Source organism: Papaver somniferum, chromosome 6, assembly GCF_003573695.1.
Source record: "Papaver somniferum cultivar HN1 chromosome 6, ASM357369v1, whole genome shotgun sequence".
Lineage (NCBI taxonomy): Eukaryota > Viridiplantae > Streptophyta > Magnoliopsida > Ranunculales > Papaveraceae > Papaver > Papaver somniferum.
Window position 1 is genome coordinate 135,610,449 of NC_039363.1, and position 18,692 is coordinate 135,629,140.

Consider the following 18,692-nt stretch of genomic DNA (forward strand, 5'->3'; position numbering starts at 1 on the left):
TCGAACTCACAAGTGTTGTTATCTCATGCTTGTTGTCAAATTTAGTTGATCAATACTATATCTTGATTTCTAGTCTACATTTAGTCAAGTCTAAGACTAGGATAGAAGTGTGTAGTTGAGAATTGGATATCACTGCGTTCTACCGTTTGAAGCGAAGATCAACCGGAGCTCTGTAGAACTTCTTCAACAAAAGGTAAGTGAAGATTGAACCACCTCAAGTTTTCACCTTTCTAGCTATAAGACATTGTCACATGACTAAATTAGACAGTTTATTAATAGAAATTTCGAGTCAAGTTTATCTTGAATATCGTTCTCAAATTAGGACTAACTAAGATTAAGAACATTTGTTCATAGTTGATGAATTTGGTTAATAATAATTTATATTTTATAACCTAAACTATGATTCAAGATTTAGTCATTTGAAAATAGCCTGGAATAGTGATATGTGTCATTGATGTTATTCAGGAATGTTTAGAATTGATTATTAGAGAGATATAAAACTATTGTTAATCTGGATACATGACAGTATACATACCAGTTCACATACTGGGAGAACTTGTAGCGCCCCCAAAGCTAGCAGCTGACTAATCCAAGAGATTAACTAAATAAAGAGGCACTAAAAATCTAAATCATAAACTTAAGCATTAAATTAAGAAATCTGCCAGAAAACTTAACCCAAAAACTAGCCCCACTCTGAAACATATAATACAAGAACTCCTCTCAGATGATACATGTACATTAGTCATTTGGTTTACAAATAGAATATACAACATAATAAACATAAAAGAAGTAATCTAACTAACGAAATAAACCGTTGAAGTTTTCGCTGCGCAACTCTGGTTTGTCCCTGAAACTGAAAGTGGGAATGAGTGAACACGTCATCCCTAAACGGGGTGCCCAGTAGGAATAACATTTAACTTTAAATAAATCATGAGAAAGATTTGGAAAACAATACATGTTTTCCCGAACATAAAAGTGACCAAGTCACCGTAACAAATAAACATGTATACGGACAAACTCCTTCTTTAAAAAATGTATAATATGGTTGTGCAATTCCGAACTCGCAAACCCACACCTAATCGTATGTATGGATGTCGACAATTCCGAACTCGCAAACTGTCGACCAACATATCATAAAAGCTCCAGGTATAAATGTGAAGGAGCGTATCCTATATACGACAGGTGGAAATTCTTATTTCCCACAACAATTCATGATGACAACAGAACATTACAAGTCCTTTCCAAACCATGGAAAGATTAAAAGAATCAACAGAAAACTCATAATACAAACTGAACAATGCATGGAATGCACAAATATACGATGCATGAGTTTATAAACATAAACTTTTGTAAAAGAACAACAATGATTACCAAAGAGTCAAATGTATTCGCACCTCTTTTGATGACAAGCCACGCCTACCTCGAGATCCACGATCTTCGTCCTTTGAATCGATCGTTGTTAATACCGACTAACTGTTAATCACACAAGAACTCTAAGAATCTAGCCAAAATGGCTCACACAAGAATCATACAAGTCCATCTAATGTTTCAAAGCCCATTTATGGTTCTATACCTTTTTATTATCTATCTTAAGCATATCTAAGGTTTACTAATGCAATTAGGTTGTAAGTTCATTAGCTAAGTCTTATGAGTATCTACAACTTTGTACAAGGAACCAAAAGCTAATTCAGACCATAAAGGGTCCAAAACATCAATCTAGGAAAATAGGGTTCACCCTAGTCAACTAACAGGCGCTAACGGTCAAATCGACGGTCAAGTCGACGGTCAAAGGTCAACTAACAGTCCACGTCCGTCCAAGGTCAAGTCCAGGGTTAAACGGTTAACAAGTCAAAATCCACCGAGTCAAGTCGGGCCAACTGAGTTAAACTGATTCAACTCAGTCAGAAAACCGAGTCAGCTAAACTAACTCAAGGCCAAGGACAAAGCTGAACTGCACCATAATGGTGCATCACCAGTATGAACACACTAAACTAAGCTCAAACTGAGCAACCAAATCTCCATGCCATAGTCTAACTTCCAATTCTACTTCATTAACAACTCAATTCTAAACACATTCATTTAAAGAAAACTCTTTAAACTCAAATATAATTAAGTTTACAAACTAAGTTTACCTGCAATTGCAGCTTTAAGCTTTTCACAGCAATACCTAACTAAAATCATACAACTACCATCTCAGTTACACCTTTCCTGCATATTGCAGCATCATCACAGCTAAACTCAACTCAACAGCACCAGCAATACTGTCTTCACATTCAGCTTCCTTCACTAGACTGCAACTTCACTTCCATAAGTAACTGCAATACAGTCTACTCAACCAACACAACCCAGCCATCTGCAATCCCATTCCTGTATACACTGCCTACACCACTACCATTCATACTTCCACTTACCTCGATACCTATCAATATCACTTTCCAGACCTACACATTCATTCATTCTCTATTAACTTCCACCAACAAAACAACACCGTTTCCATTCTAACAACATCTTCTTTACAACTATACATCTCCATCTCAGGCTATCACCATTTTAGTATTCAATACAAACAACCACTTCTACTACAAATCCATTACATAAAATTGCATCACAAACATCTTCCATATCCCATAACTGGCAAACCACTACCTCCCATCTTGTTCTACCAATTTCAGAACCACTGCAAGTTCTTCCATGTTCTATATCACCCAAATATAACACAGCAGTACCAACACTAGCTGCAAAGCAAATTATCGACATCACAAAGAAAGCATTCATATTTGAATTTCAAACCAACATATCTTCCATAACCTAAGAAGCAATCATACAAAATAAATCCAAGTTATAATCACTACTTCATTTCGTAATCACTATAACCAAACCACCAACTCAGTTAATCTTAACCTCCACCTATTTAAGATTCAAACCATAACAAACTCTATTCACAGTTCTTTTAGAAACTTATAAACTCAAAACTGAACTCAATAAGCTTACCAAACTAACTAAGAAAACCATTACCTCGGATTAGTTTCACTCAAGCAACATAATTCGATTCAGCAACACGTCACCTTCTCATCCCTAATCCATCAGTTCATCACAATCGATTCCAACAACCCTCATCAAACAAAACCAATCCGCGATTATCAAATTCAAACCACTTTTCATCTGTATATTCTAATTTGTATCAAACCCATTTCAAATCAATCCCACAGAACATCAATTTCATCTTTTGAACCTTCCCTAAAATTCCCTTATGAAACCCTAACTCTTTCATTCTTCAATTCATCTTCATAACAACTTCATATCATAAACACATCATCAACCCATTCGATCTTCATCCATTACCAACTAGAAATCATCATTATCAGTTCCATACGAAGCTTACTTCAAATCCATAAACCCTAACTCACTGAATCTCTCTGAACATCACTTCTTCTGGATCCAATTCAATTATAGAACTATCTTCACCACTGAAAATCGATCTTTGATACTTCCTTTCTTATTACGATCACAAATCTCGAATTTGATTCACAAATTTATATCAGCAGCATGAACAGGGGAGGAGGAGGAGAAGAGAAAGAAGAAGAAAGAAGAAGAAAGAGAAAGAAGAAACTTGAATGAGCTTATCTGCTCGATTTGGTTAGAGATAAGGCCAAGGACAAACGACAATGGTACCCACCCAGATGATATGGGAAGCCCAGGTCAGCTAAGTTCAAAATGACTATTTTACCCTTCAAACAAATCTTATGATATCTTCTTCGTCTGATATCTGAATGACACGTTCGAGTAGTCCATTCTGCATACTTCTCGAGTTCTATATAACGGTACTAATTTCGTATCTATATAGTTGTTAGATTAATTTCTATTAATTAACGTTCGTGTTAAACTAATCGAGTCATTATTGGCTTAATCGTCTCTTGACCATCGCCTAGACCAGTCAAATAGCGTTGACGAGCTTAAGGGTCCTTACAGAACTGTTATAAGTCTAGATCCGAAGTACATGTACCCAGTACACATACCGGCGTAGCTATAGTTCGGAAGCGACTTTTTGGTACGCATACCCGGTATCCATACCATAAAAAGCCAGTTGACACGTGAACCAGGAAAGGTACACATACCTAGTATGCAAACCGAAAAAGATTTGTTGGTTCAAAATTGAAAAGGTACGCATACCCAGTATGCAAACTATAAAAAATTTGTGAGTTGTTGAATCCGTTTTTGTCTTAAGGGTACACATACCCAGTACATGTACTATGACAAAAATATTCACGAACAGGTACAATACACATACCAGGTACACGTACTTACACTATCTAATATTTTCAGATGCATCAGAATTAATTTTATGAGATGATCGGAATTTGAACAACTCTCTAATAATACTATCTAGAAATATTTGATCACATGTATGACTCAAGATTAAAGTATTAACGTGTTATAAGAAAACTGTTAAGTTTATAGTTCGATTGGCTAGTTTCATCTAACCATGGACTTTCATGAACAAGTCATTGTACATTGTTCAGTTATGGTTCATCCTAACCAGACTGTATACTCTGTTATGTTAATCTCAAAGTCAAGTTTTTCATCTAACGGTGATTATTGATTGCTTGATTCCAAAGCTAACTTAACTTAAATCCAAAACAACCTTTACCTTGAAAGTCTATATAAGGAGAACCTCAAACAACTGGGATTTTTGAATCCTTGACAATATTCTTGTGTGTCCTGGTTATAAATTAGAGTCGTCCTTTCCTTCAAACCATTTTAGGGTTTAGTGACTAAATGACTTCACCTATGGATTCGTGAAGCCAGGTTAAACTATCTTTATCTTGATAGTTCGTGTATCCTGATCTTGCTTTGAGATTGTTAAGCTTGCTCCAACAAACGAGATAGATAGAAATCACAAAGTTTCTTCGTCTCAGAATTTGAGATTCCACAAGTTTACGCTTGTGAGGTGAATATTAATCTAGGCTGCTTTTTGGGAGTCATAAGACCGGATATTGAGATTTTCTAGACTTCGTCTATTGAAATCTATTTCCTACCACACCTTGATTTTTGATCAGAACGAAAATCACATATAGGCTTATCTGTGGGAGGCAGATTGGTTTAAAAAACTCTTAGGCTGTAAAGGACGTCAGCTAAGGGAATCAATTGCGTCGACTCATGTTGGGACTCAAGAGGCGTAAGGAGCGCGACTGTAACTGAATTGTTGTTACAGATTAATTCGGTCTCAACTACATTCCAATCTGAAGTTCTGATAGTAGGGTAGTGTCTGTAGCGGCTCAATACGGTTTGGTGTTCAAATATGGACAAGGTCCCGGGATTATTATGCATTTGCGGTTTCCTCGTTGATAAAATTCTTGGTGTCTATGTTATTTCTTTTTTCGCATTATATTGTTTATCTTTATAATTGAGAATATCATAGCGTACGAAAATCAATTGTGACTACTCGTTTTCCCGTAGTCTACGTAATGTATACAGATCGGATAATCAGATACTAAGTAGTATCGATGCCTCAGTTGAACTGATGATGTTAAGTAATAGAAGATATCAAAGATCACAATAATAACAAAGAACACAAATATAAAGTAAATGCTACTAACTTATCATGAGACACAAGATATTACGTGGTTCGACTTTCGTCTACGTCCACGGGGTAATGAGTGATTTGTTTGTATTAAGTTGTAGTGGTTACAAAAGATCTTAAATGCTTCCTAAAGTAATATAGATAACTCAAGTTAAAGTCATTACTTAAGTTCTAAACATTAAAGATATATAAGTTCAAGACTAGATCTTCTTCTCCTAATAATTGAATGCCCTAATTTGTTGGTGAAGCTTGGTATTTATAGCCCCTTCGACTCTAGGTATATCTTTGCTGTATTGGGGTCCATCATTCTATGATATAACTTCCATACAAATTGTACCTTCGTTCACCGCACGCTTTCTCCAGTCGGACTCTGCCACCTCAGCTGACCCATGTTCCTTCAGGAACTTCCCAGCCTTAGTACAAATTGTACCTTCGTTCACCGCCAGCCTCTGCCAATCTGGTTCCTCCACATCATCTCCCTCTATGTTCTTTGATTATGCGTGTAGTTAAGAGATTTGTGCATTTAATGTTGATTAGATATGTCATCTACCTTTGTCCATTCGCTAGCTGCCTCCTCATAGACTAGGCTTTTACTTCTTTCATCTTAGCCGTCGAGGCATCATTTCTTGGGACGAGATAAAGTAGATCTACGAAGGTATCCTCTGTCACCTGGATTCCTCTGTATAATGAGGGCTACACAATTATCTTGTATGCGACCACTGAGATCGTGACACGTGCTCCGCAAAATATTGGTATTCACAGTTTGCCCTTTTCTTTCATATTCTACATTTGGTAGGATTGGAAGAAAACTCTGGTAACGCCGCCATTTTTGCAAGTACCGATTGGGTGGTCCCCATATGTCCTTTCATGCAATAACTTCCCTTGGATTTCAGGATGTCCAAATTTTTGGATTCTTCAGCCGCCTATAAGAAGGGAATAAAGAGGAGGAATTTTCATTAACTCCTTTTCTTCCTCTCGAAATGTCGCTCTCTGTCTCTTTCAGAGATTTTCTTCCACCACCAACTGCTGATCTTTTCTTAGGTTTTCCAAAGCTTTGTGGTTCAGTACTCGATCATCATATATAAGTAAGTGATATTTTTCCTTTTGTTGTTGCTTTTCTTACCTTTCCATGCTTAATTTTGTCTTCTCTTCTTCGATTTGTTGGAGAATGTTGTTGTATTTGCGTGTGTGAGTTTTAATTCTCTTTTACTCGTTCATGTTGTATGACAACTTAGGTTTGCTCCCATTTCGTATTTTGGTGTTGATTTTGCCATGATTGTTCTTCGCCTGCAATCTTTCTTATGGTGGTGAATAACCTTTGATTTCGTCTTATGGTGGGTTTAAATTGCTTCCCCTGGTTGGTTTAGTTAAACCCATAACCAAAGTATGCTTATTTTTTCCCCAGATTTGCTTTTGAGTTGCCTGCAATTTCAATCTGCCATTGCTGACGAGATGTTCTTTCTGCTGGTGTTAGGAATTATGAGACTTCCGAAGAAGCCTACGGGTTAGGGAAAAAGAACCTCTTCGTATACTGATCCACCTCCGCGTATATCATACTGATGCTACGACGTCTCCTCATCCTGAGGATACTGAGATACCTGCTGGTACTGAGATGGCTGCGGTCCCTGAGGTCGCTGCGGACCCTGAGGTAGAAGATGTTGTTGTTGAGGATCTTCCACCTCCTTCTCCTTACTATGAGCTTCATAGGCTTCATCTGCGTGACAAGGATAGCTATGCTCACTTATCTTTTGCTGAAATCACCAAATCTTTTTGCCTCCATAAGTTTGAGATTTCCTTTGTTAATGGCCCTGATGTCCTTACTGAGTCCCTGACCCGGAGATTTTCTTATGATGAGAACAACATTCTGATTAGTGTTGGCCATCTTGCCGCAGGTATGCTCCTCCTTTTTTTTGTAGAAAGGACCCCTTCTACTATGACGTGTTGTCTACCAAGGACGACCCGGTGAACAAGACTCAGGTCCAGGAGTTATGCAGTACACTGGTAATTAATAGCGTGCCCTTCGTGAGAGCTGGTACTGTAGTAAGAGAAAGACCACTTTGAAGTCTTATGACCCCTTTGCTGATGGAAGGTCTAAGCATGAGGATTATACGCCTGCCAACTTCAATGCTACGTACGCTGATGCTATTCAGAAGAGTAATCTTCTTCCTTGGAGTGTTAGCCCTCGTCGTATCCACGCTACTGCTAAGAAAATCAGGGAAGGTAACAGCCTTCGTCTGTTGGAGGAGATCGATAAGACTGGTTTGACTGCCATCCCTTATTCTGCTAGGCTACCTTTGCCGAAGTCTGATCGCATCTGTCTTGATCATGATGATAGATGGTCTCGTACTCCTCTTCGTGTGGTGGGTGATGTGATTTGTAGATAGTGGCAAAAGTGGTTCGATTCTCAGACTTGTGAAGGATATTAATTAGACTGAATTCTAATATTAAAATATAAAACTCACTAAAAAATATATAGAAAACTCAATCAAAGATGATATCAATACTAAAAGAAACACTGAGGCTAAGATTCTACTATTTTCCAAGTTCAAAGTGATTAAACCAATACTTATATTTATGCAATTTTCTTATTTAATTTGATTCTAAAATATTGCAACAAGTAGATTTTCAAAAGTAATAATTGTAAATACCAAGTATGAAGCATCAAAAGTCTTAAAACTAAGCATACTCCATCAAAACAGATCACAATCACTCAAATAAAAATCATATTCAATAATAGTTCAAGGCAAATAATCATATAATTAATGCAAATAAAAAGATAAAATAGAATATACCACTTTTTGTTGGAAAAATAGCTTCCTCTATCGCCTCAGCAATGGGGTTTAGCTCCTCATATTAATCATGATCTCAAAATATGTGTTGTTGCTCAAAAGATGATTAAAAGAGTGAAAAGTAATAACACAGACTGTTTGCAACAGTGTATTGGTGTTGCAAAACAGCTGTTACAATGGAACTGTTACAGAAAAACTGTTGCTTTGTCGCTGATTTTAAGACCCTAAATAAGACTGCCCTGAACAGCTTAATGTTCTTCAGCTGTTAAACAACGACACTGTTCTGCGACTGTTTACCGAGCGTCAATGTTCTTCGCGTTCTTCTTCTTCAGCAGCAGCAGCAGCAGAAACAGAGTTTGGTAAAGCTCTGATTTCTTCTTCTCTGGCTCTCCTTAGGTTCCCAAACTCTCGACACCTCTTCTATATGACCCAAGACATCTATTTATATCAAAAATACCGATTAAATCTCTCCCAAATCTTCCAAAATCTCTTTCCTTCTCTTCACGGCCAAGTTGCGGCAATTTCTTGTTTTAGATTTCTACGCGTTTCTGAGCTTTCCTTTTTATTCTAAACTCTTCCTTAGATAGATACAAATCTTTGGGAAGGTTTACACGTTTAATCTCTCTAAAATTCCCAAAACAGTCACACACGTGACTTTCCATATTTTCTTGTTGTGAGAAAAATCGTCGTTGAGCCCAGTCTAATCGATTTAAACACCCATATCAGATTCCTAGACCCATAAGGAGTCTATCCTATGAAAATCAGAGGTTTAATCGACCTCAAACTCCTCCAAATCACGATTGCCAAAACTGTTCTTTAACTGCACTTTTTCCCGCCAAAACCTGGTTTTTGAATGTTGAAGATGGTTGCCCCTTATCCAGAGTAGGGGTGCGATTAGCAACTGCTTGGAAATGGGATGCCCCTTAGTAATTAGGTTACCCCTTATCCAAAGTGAGAGTCCGAATAGCAAATGTCCTCCGGGTGCTTTCCGACAACTTTTCGAGCCAATTTTTGCCAAAAATGTTTATTAGCCAAAAATACCTACAAATAAATAAAACACCATAATAAGTACAAAAATGAGCCCTAACAATATATAGAATCGCGTCAAATCGGACATAAAAATGTGTCTATCAAATACCCCCAAACCTATTATTTGCTAGTCCTCGAGCAAAAATAAAGTAGAAATAAAATACTAACTCACTGTCGCAGGCATCGTCGATTGCATTTAGCGTATGCAATAAGCCTTTAAACCCCTAGGTGTCCCTAGTGGCGGAGTGTTGTCTCCGGAGGGCTTACAAGAGGTATACCCACAAAACCTTTATACTCCAGACCCTAGCTATCTACACAGAACCTTGGAAGGCACTAAAGAATCTCCTTGGTTGGTATACTTATTGACTACAGGAGGAAGTACCCTGATGCGAAATTCCAATTGTTGTACACGAGTTTGCACTCAAGCATACTAAAATTCATATGAAGTGGAGCTCTACTCAGATAGTCGCTATGGACATCAATATCCGGAGTCAAAACTAATCACATGGATAGATCAAGAAGATGGATATAGAAAAACATAGATGGTTTTGATGTTTACTAGGTGAACGGTGTTTCTCATATCTGTCTGAAGGCCTCCGCCAAAATGAACCTATCCTAATGGACTGAGATACTAGTCTGACTAATATCAACACACTGGCATATACAAGGGACCAGTATTGGTAATCCTAACTCTAGGTCAACACAACTGGCATATACAAGGGTTCCAGTGGTCGACTTTATTGAATTTATTCCAGTTGGTCTGATGGTCTGGTCTTTTTTTTTTTTTTTTGTATCTCAATCACTCTAATTCACCCTAGCATTGGTAACAACTTGAATCGTGAGCCCCACCTAATCACTTAGAGAAACATAGTTTAAAAACAAAAAAATAAAAACAGAAGTGAAAAGGACTCAACGAGATATGGTGAAACTATCATGTTATTTCTAACACCTGAGCTCTGTGCTTTTATGAATAGACTCTTAGATGTTCCATCTAGTCAGATTGGTTCCTCAACTCCTACAACCAAAATCCATCCACTTAGATTGGTTAGTGCCATCCTTAATAGGGATAAATTTCTAGGCTCTGGAGTTTATTTATTGCAACGAAAAGGTAACAAAAAGTTCTACCCCACCCCCAAACTTAAATCTAACATTGTCCTCAATGTTTCTAATCAAAGAACAGTACCAAAAATATAAGACATGAGGAAATAGATAAAGAGAGAAGTCGGAAAGATAGTACCTGGGTGAAGTGTAACCAAAAACCTACAAAAATATTATACAACATACAAAATCGCCTCGATGGTCAATCAAGGTAAACAGGGTCCTCCAGAGGGACCTCCTCAACATCACCTGTAGGAAAAGGCTCTAAAAAGGGCTTCAATCGCTGACCGTTAACCTTCGAAGAACTACTACCATCTGGTGTCTCAATCTCAACAGCGCCATGAGGAAAAACAGTACGGACCACAAAAGGACCGGTCCACCGAGAGCGCAACTTCCCGGGGAATAGATGCAAACGAGTGTCATACAGAAGAACTTTTTGACCTGGAGAAAATGACTTTCGTAAAATATTCCTATCATGCACAAGTTTCATTTGTTCTTATACTCCTTAGCACTATCGTATGCATCTCTACGAATCTCGTCCAACTCATTGAGCTGGAGCTTTCTTTGAGCTCCTGCCTTGTCAAGTGAAAAGTTTAAGTTCTTAATAGCCCAATAGGCTCGATGCTCTAACTCAACAGGCAGGTGACATGCCTTGCCAAACACTAAACGATAAGGTGACATTCCAATGGGTGTCTTAAACGCAGTACGGTAAGCCCATAAGGCATCAGTAAGCCTCGACGACCAGTCTTTCCTATTTGGATTAACTGTTTTCTCTAGAATACGTTTAATTTCCCTATTGGAAACCTCTACCTGACCACTAGTCTGAGGGTGATATGGGGTTGCTACTTTATGGGTAATACCGTATTGTTTCATTAAAAGCAAACGGTCTATTACAAAAGTGTGAACCTCCATCACTAATTATAGCTCGCGGCGTACCAAAACGTGTAAGTATATTCTCTTTCAAAAACTGGACTACGACCCTGTGGTCATTCTTTACACGGAACCGCCTCAACCCACTTAGACACATAGTCTACAGCGACAAGTATGTAAAGATAACCAAACGAAATAGGAAATGGACCCATAAAATCAATGCCCCACACATCAAAGACCTCAATCACTAAAATAGGGTTCAAAGGCATCATATTTCTACGGGAAATGGTTCCTAACTTCTGGCAACGCTCACAAGAAACACAATGACTATGGGAATCTTTAAACAACGAAGGCCAGTAAAATCCACACTGCAAAATCTTAGCAGCAGTCTTCTTAGCACTAAAATGACCCCCACATGCATGTTCATGACAAAAGGAGATAATACTAGACTGGTCACTCTCAGATACACATCTCCTAATAATCTGGTCCGGACAATACTTAAACAGATAAGGATCGTCCCAAAAGAAATGCTTAACCTCGGCTAAAAACCTAGAACGATCTTGCTTACCCCAATGTTGAGGGGTTCGACCAGTAACAAGATAATTCACTATATTTGCATACCAAGGTGATTGGGAAACAGAGAACAATTGTTCATCAGGAAAGCTATCCCTTATAGGAAGGGAATCACTAGGGGAACTAACAACTAGCCTAGACAAGTGTCTGCTACTACATTTCTGCACCCTTTTTGTCTCTAATGTCTGGGGAAAATTCCTGTAACAATAGGATCCATCTAATCAATCTAGGTTTGGTATCCTTCTTAGATAAAAGGTATTTCAAAGCAGCATGATCTGTATAGATTATGATCTTAGAACCTAATAGGTAGGACCTAAACTTATCCAAGGCAAACACGATGGCTAAAAGTTCCTTCTCGGTAGTTGTGTAGTTCATTTGGGCATCATTCAGAGTTTTGCTAGCATAATAAATCACATGAAGTAATTTGTTTTCTCGTTGTCCTAAAACGACGCCTATAGCATAATCTGAAGAATCACACATAATCTCAAAGGGTAGGTTCCAGTTAGGTGCCTGGACTATCGGGGCAGTAGTGAGTAAAGTTTTAAGCTTCTCAAAAGCCTCTAAACAAGCATCATCAAAGACAAACTTAACATCTTTTGCAAGCAAATTGCAAAGAGGTCTAGAAATCAAGCTAAAATCCTTAATGAATCGACGGTAAAAACCTGCATGCCCTAGGAATGACCTAATATCTTTTACGGTTTTTGGGACCTGTAAAGTCTTAATAAGGTCAACTTTGGCTTTGTCTACCTCTATACCCTTTGAAGAGACGATGTGCCCTAATACAATTCCTGATTTAACCATGAAATGGCATTTTTCCCAATTAAGCACTAAATTTTTTTCCTTACACCTAGTCAACACTAATGTCAAATGATGCAAGCACTCATCGAAAGATGAACCAAACACTGAAAAATCATCCATAAAGACCTCTAAGAACCGTTCTACCATATCAGAAAATATGCTCATCATACAACGCTGAAAAGTTGCAGGGGCATTACATAGCCCGAAAGGCATGCGTCTATACGCAAAGGTACCAAAGGGACAGGTAAAAGTGGTTTTCTCTTGGTCTTCTGGGGCAATAACGATCTGATTATAACCGGAGTAGCCATCTAAGAAGCAATAGTGACTATGTCCAGCTAATCGCTCTAGCATTTGGTCGATAAAAGGAAGGGGAAAGTGATCCTTCCTTGTGACCTTGTTCAATTTCCTATAGTCAATACACACACGCCATCCCGTGGTCACTCGGGTTGGGATTAATTCATTATTACATTCTGGACTACAGTGATACCTGATTTCTTGGGGACAACCTGAACAGGGCTGACCCACTTACTGTCTGAAATTGGGTAAATAATACCCGCATCTAACAACTTAAGCACCTCTTTTCGAACTACCTCTTTCATGTTAGGGTTCAGTCGACGTTGCATCTCCCTAGAAGGTTTGGAGTCTTCCTCTAAATGAATCTGATGCATACAACAGTAGGACTTATACCCTTAATGTCTGCTATAGTCCACCCTAAAGCTTCCTTATTGTCTTGAAGTACATTTACTAGCCTACTTTCCTGATCACTATCCAAATGGAAGCTACAATCACAGGTAAAGTCTCAGATGGGCCTAAAAACACATACTTTAGAGTATCGGGGTTTTAAGGTCCAACTTTGGGGGCTCTTCTAAAGAAGGAATTAGGGTAGTCTCAGAAACTGGTAACGGTTCGAACCTAGCTTTCCATCTATCAGTGTCTAACACAGGGGTAGAATCTAATAGAGCATTCACCTGTTCAATAGTGCTATCGTCGTCAAAATCTAAACCAAAATGGGATAGACAACTTTCTAATGGGTCTTCAGACAAGATGTTTGGTAATGACTCCTGAACTAAGGCTTCTATCATGTTCACCTCCTCAACACATGTGTCATCTAGCTCATGAGGTTGCTTACTGACATTAAAAATGTTCATCTCCATAGTCATATTACCAAAAGATAAACTCATCACACCATTTCGACAGTTAATGATCGCATTAGACGTAGCTAAAAATGGGCGACCTAAAATCACAGGTATCTGGTTCTCTGGGTCAGGGACAGGTTGGGTATCTAGGACCACGAAATCCACTGGATAAATAAACTTGTCGACCTCAATAAGAACATCCTCGATAACACCTCGAGGGATTTTAACAGACCTATCAGCTAACTGCAGTGTCATCTGAGTAGGTTTCATTTCACCAAGTCCTAGCTGTAAGTATACATGGAATGGCAGTAAGTTCACACTGGCTCCTAAGTCAAGTAAAGCTTTTTCTACCCGGAAGTTACCTATTGTGCAAGCAATGGTAGGAGAACCTGGGTCTTTGTACTTTGGAGTTGTGGTGTTCTGAATGATTGAACTTACGTGACTAGCTAAAAAGGCTTTCTTATGGACGCTAAGTTTTCGCTTTCGCGTACACATATCCTTAAGGAACTTGGCATAAGCAGGAATTTGCCTAATTGCATCTAATAAGGGAAGGTTTATGGTAACTTGCTTAAAAACCTCCACTATGTCATTAAAGTTCGATTCCTTCTTTGTTGGTACTAATAGCTGAGGAAATGGGGCTCTAGGCCTAAAATCAGACCTTTCAGGAACCGAATTCACATCATCAGAAACTTTATCAGTCTCTTCAGCTACTGGTCCTGAGAGGTGAGATCCTGAGGGGTGAACTACAGTATGTTCACTATCGGGCATGGTTACCTTATTGTCTACAACTCTACCACTTCTAAGGGTTCTAACCATTCAATTGATTCGATGGTTTTGCACCTAATTCATGAACTCCTCTAGGGTTGGGTTGTGTTTGACTAGGAAACTTACCTTTTTCTCTCAAAGAATCACTTATCAGACCAACCTGGGTTTTTAACTCGGAAATAGCCTGACTATTTTCTTGTCCTATCCTGTTACTAGCTTGTAGACTCTGTTCTACGGATAACTGGAATTTTGCAGTTTGCTGAGTTAACAAGGCGAGAGATTCCTCTAAACTTAGGATTTTCTTATCTGACTGATTCTGAAACTGAGCTAGTCCTGAAGGATTCTTAGTATAGCCAAAACCTGGGGGAGCATTAGAATTACTAAACTGACCTTGACTTTGGCCCTTAGACCACGAAAGGTTCGGATGGTTTCTCCAACCAGGATTATAGGTTTCTGAATATGGGTCAATCTTTTGACGGTTATCAAATCTAGTGTTATTATAAAGAGCATTGGCTGCTCTTCAATATTCTGGCCTTCCCAAAAAGGCTCCACTCTACCACTAGTCTGGCCCACTTCTAAGGCTTCTAACCTTTTTGCTATAGCAGCAATTTTGGCATCTGATTCATAGCCTCCTCTCCCTATTAACGTTTCCTCTACTTAAAAGAATTGTTTTCTGGGGTGCCCTACTATTTTCCCATTGCTGGGTTTTTTCGGCGATTTCATTAAAAAATTCCATCGCCGCATCAACAGTTTGGTTTTCAAATCTCAACCATGGTCGTTGTGGAATAATCTAAACCCTCATAAAGGATCTGAACTAGCCTAACCTTTTCTAAACCATGATGAGGACACTGGGATAATAAATCATTGAACCTTTCCAAATACCTATATAAAGATTCTCCCTCTTGTTGTGAAAATGTGCATATTTGCGTCCTAATAGACGATGTTTTGTGCCTAGGGAAAAACTTATTGAAAAAGGCAGATGTAAGTTGTTCATATGTCTCAATTGACTCGGAGTCCAAACTATACAGCCACGACTTGGCCTTATCTTTCAGGGAAAATGGGAATAACCTAAGTTTCAAAGCATCATCATCTAAGCCTCTAATTCTTAGAGTACTACAAATTTCCTCAAAATCCCTAACATGGTAATAAGGGTTTTCATTTTCTTTCCCTAAAAAGATTGGGAGCATCTGTAAGGTCCCAGGTTTCAGTTCATAGGGTGCCTCCGTTTCAGCTAACTTAATACACGAAGGACGTAGTCCTAGTTGGATTCAACAAAGCTTTCAAAGTTGCCATTTCTGGCGCTATCGGAGCAACAGGATTCTCTCCTCAGTCAAAGACGTTCAAAAACAGACTCTTCAAAAGCCGGACTTTCTAGATTAAGGTAATCGAGACGCTTCGAACTACTAGGTTTCTCTTTAACAAATCTACCTAGTGCGTCTCTTTTACGTTCAGGCATACAATAGAATTTTCTAAATTTGAAGGGTAAGCAAACACAGATCAAGGCCGACTCAACCAAATCAAACCTATTGATTTCTAGCAAACAAAAAGCATGATGGCTCCACTTAGATTGTTTCTAGACCAGCTTCTAATCCTTCGAACGGGAATTCGTTACAATTTAAGCAAACCCCTCTGGAATCAATCCGAGTTAACGTAAGTTTAATATAGGCGAGGGAAGCTCGGTGGAGATTTGATACCCAAGGCCTCACCGGTATTACAAGGCGGCGCAGTCACGCATTCAACTTACAGAAACCGTCAAGAACTTCGAAGTATGCTTAAAAGAGTAACCAATATTTTTCGAATGACTTTCTTGTTAAGCTCGTTACCCTATCGATCTCGTTCTAGTCAAAATTTTAGGCTTAGGTTCGCTATGTTACGTGTTCCTAAAGAGGGCATGAAGAGAACGGTGATGAAATCCGAACCCTTATCTTGTATGGCCAGGCCTTGCCCTTTACTAGAAAAACAAATGTCCTTATTCAGTCCTCAACATATATGCATACGAAGGAGTCCAGTAACTCGCTGACAGGGGATTCACGAGTGTTTAGAATCTTACCTCCCGTTCCAGACGGGGGATGAATCGGTTGTAGTCGACTCGGGCCACTGACTCCGATGTCTAGTGTACGAACCCAAGGTGCAGAGACAATATCGTAATTTTCCTCCTTCTCTGCAAACATTTTATATTTAAAGTACCCTTCCGTAGGGTAATAAAAAAAATGTCCCAAAGTCCAAAAGTCCAAAAAAATAAAGAAAAATTACAAAAATAATAAACTCTAATACAGTTTTTTTTTTAAAAAAAAATAAAACAAACAAACCCAAACTAAAATTGTCTAAAATAAAATTGTCTTCTTTTCTGTTCTTTTTGCTTTAATCTTTAGCTCCAAGTCTTTATGAAATCACCAAACTCCTTGGCTCCATTTTCTTTATGATCCAGAACCTGTAGACACAAGATAAATACCCAAAAACATAAAAAAGGACAAAAAGAAATAAATAAAATAAATAAAATAAATCTAAAACCCTAAAAACAAGTCCGCGTCGGCGGCGCCAAAAATTGATGTGATTTGTAGATAGTGGTAAAAGTGGTTCGATTCTCAGACTTGTGAAGGATATTAATTAGACTTAAATTGTAATATTAAAATTGAAAACTCAATAAAAATTATAGCAAACTCAATCAAAGATGATATCAATACTAAAAGAAACACTGAGGCTAAGATTCCACTATTTTCCAAGTTCAAAGTGATTAAACCAATACTTAAAACTAAGCATACTCCATCAAAATAGATCACAATCACTCAAATAAAAATCGTATTTATTAATAGTTCAAGGCAAATAATCATATAATTATTGCAAATAAAAAGATAAAATAGAATATACCACTTTTTGTTGGAAAAATAGCTTCCTCTATCGCCTCAGCAATGGGGTTTAGCTCCTCATATTAATCATGATCTCAAAATGTGTGTTTGTTGCTCAAAAGATGATTAAAAGAATGAAAAGTAATAACACAGACTGTTTGCAACAGTGTATTGGTGTTGCAAAACAGCTGTTACAATGGAACTGTTATAGAAAAACTGTTGCTTTGTCGTTGATTTTAAGACCCTAAAATAAGACTGCCCTGAACAGCTTAATGTTCTTCAGCTGTTAAACAACGACACTGTTCTGCGACTGTTTACCGAGCGTCAATGTTCTTCGCGTTCTTCTTCTTCAGCAGCAGCAGAAGCAGAAACAGAGTGTGGTAAAACTCTGATCTCTTCTTCTCTAGCTCTCCTTAGGTTCCCAAACTCTCGACACCTCTTCTATATAACCCAAGACATCTATTTATATCAAAAATACCGATTAAATCTCTCCCAAATCTTCCAAAATCTCTTTCCTTTTCTTCACGGCCAAGTTGCGGCAATTTCTTGTTTTAGGATTTCTACGCGTTTCTGAGATTTCCTTTTTATTCTAAACTCTTCCTTAGATAGATACAAATCTTTGGGAAGGTTTACAGCGTTTTAATCTCTCTAAAATTCCCTAAAACAGGTCACACACTTGACTTTCCATATTTTCTGTTGTGAGAAAAATCCGTCGATTGAGCCCAGTCTAATCGATTTAAACACCCATATCAGACTCCTAGGCCCATAAGGAGTCTATCCTATGAAAATCAGAGGTTTAATCGACCTCAAACTCCTCCAAATCACGATTTCCAAATCTGTTCTTTAACTGCACTTTTTTCCCGCCAAAATCATGGTTTTTGAATGTTGAAGATGGTTGCCCCTTATCCATAGTAGGGGTGCGAATAGCAACTGCCTAGAAATGGGATACCCCTTAGTAATTAGGTTACCCCTTATCCAAAGTGAGAGTCCGAATAACAAATGTCCTCCGGGTGCTTTCCGACAACTTTTCGAGCCAATTTTCTCCAAAAATATTTATTAGCCAAAAATACCTACAAATAAATAAAACACCATAATAAGTACAAAAATGAGCCCTAACAATATATAGAATCGAGACAAATCAGACACAAAAATGTGTTTATCAGTGGGTCCTTGGTCCTATGGTTTTACTACCGCTGATCCCAACGTC

At 38.2% G+C, this 18,692-nt stretch overlaps 1 long non-coding RNA gene and 1 pseudogene across 1 annotated transcript; one reads left to right on the forward strand and one right to left on the reverse strand.

Annotated features, from left to right (window-relative positions):
* Positions 1 to 673: 673 nt before the first annotated feature.
* Positions 674 to 3,597, reverse strand: LOC113289427. Its single transcript, XR_003331011.1, has 3 exons — positions 2,133 to 3,597; positions 1,395 to 1,473; positions 674 to 853 (listed from the first exon to the last, which is right to left on the reverse strand). It is a non-coding gene; the product is annotated as an uncharacterized LOC113289427 (long non-coding RNA).
* Positions 3,598 to 15,470: 11,873 nt separating this feature from the next.
* Positions 15,471 to 15,570, forward strand: LOC113292140 (annotated as a pseudogene).
* Positions 15,571 to 18,692: the final 3,122 nt, after the last annotated feature.